The following is a 1482-nucleotide window of genomic DNA, read 5'->3' on the forward strand; positions in this document are numbered from 1 at the left end:
GAGCCAACCATTCCGTGAGATCAGAGTCTTTGTGGTATAGGCGAGAACTGATGGCGGCATTCAAGAGAATCCGGAAGGTCTAACCTTGTCTGTGGTATTCTGAGTAGGATTCAATGATTGAATGACTGTGACGTGCTTCAAACTCCTAGCAGGCGGGGCGTTAGTGACAGACGCAAAAGAATCGATGGATTCTATTCCGGCCTGACCGAGAACCGACAGATGATTACCCATGCTGTGACAGAGCATAGGCGACGTTTTCACTGAGAGGATGGGAGGTAGCCATTGACAAAGGTGAAACCCTACATAAGCTTGCCATGGAAAGGAGTAAGAAGGATTGGATGAAGACAGTAGGAAAGCAGAGAGACGGAAGGGAAGGCATCTTCATGCGCTTATCTGAAGTTCCTACCAATGAATTACATAAGTACCTCTATCTTTATCTTTATGTTTATTTCGTTCATCACCATATCCATTTGAGTCTGCCTGACTAAGATTTACAAGATGACCATAGCTTGCTTCATACTAACAATCTCCGTGGGATCGACCCTTACTCGCGTAAGGTTTATTACTTGGACGACCCAATGCACTTGCTGGTTAGTTGTGCAAAGTTGTGTAATGCCATGGTACTGAGCTACCAAGTTTTTGGGGTTCATGACCGGGGATTATGAGAGTAGTGAAAAGTATTGTTCACAATTTTGCGCACCATCGACCAACTAAGTTTGACCTTGAGTAGGGACATTGTTCATACCCTGGACTAATATTAAAGACAGGCCTAAAAGAGATAAAATCAATCTACAAAAATAGAAGGGTCTAGAAGATCCTCTCTTTTACCTTACTTGTGCGAGGAGTGGATCCCTCAATCCACGTATCCGACCTGAGTTGCATAGGAAGAAGATCTCAACTACACTGATGTATACCTTACAAATTTGCCCACTATTTAAAATTTGGGATCATAATCACCCTTAAACAAAAGGAAAATAACCACCCATCATTATATGTGGGGAGTTACAAAGTAATGGCTAGACTATCACACCAATTGTATAAATACCCTACTACGCATAAGTCCATAAAAACTTGCTAGAATCCTTGCTAACTTAACTATCGGAGTCCCTTATAAGTACCGCCTCCCATTCACCAATCATAAGGGTTTCAATTTACCAATTTTTTGGTTGAGCTAGTTAATTTAGCTCAATTGAATATTACTCTATTCCTTGCTAAAAGAAATTAATAATTTATAGACTTACTACACTTTATGTTACAAGATGTTATTTCACACATAAGTGGATCTTCCATAAAATATCTCTTGCTCATCATTCAAGACATTCAATTTATAAACTACTTTTAAGCAGAATTGTAAGGATTAAAGCTCTCGACATGTCGCAAGTAAGGTGTGACAAGCCATATCGCAAAACTAAGAGGGATTATAAACGTCCCTTTTAATAACTACACAAAACATATTCCAAAACTCTCACCGCTCTATGAAAA

The sequence above is a fragment of the Arachis duranensis genome, chromosome 9 (assembly GCF_000817695.3).
Source record: "Arachis duranensis cultivar V14167 chromosome 9, aradu.V14167.gnm2.J7QH, whole genome shotgun sequence".
Taxonomy (NCBI): domain Eukaryota; kingdom Viridiplantae; phylum Streptophyta; class Magnoliopsida; order Fabales; family Fabaceae; genus Arachis; species Arachis duranensis.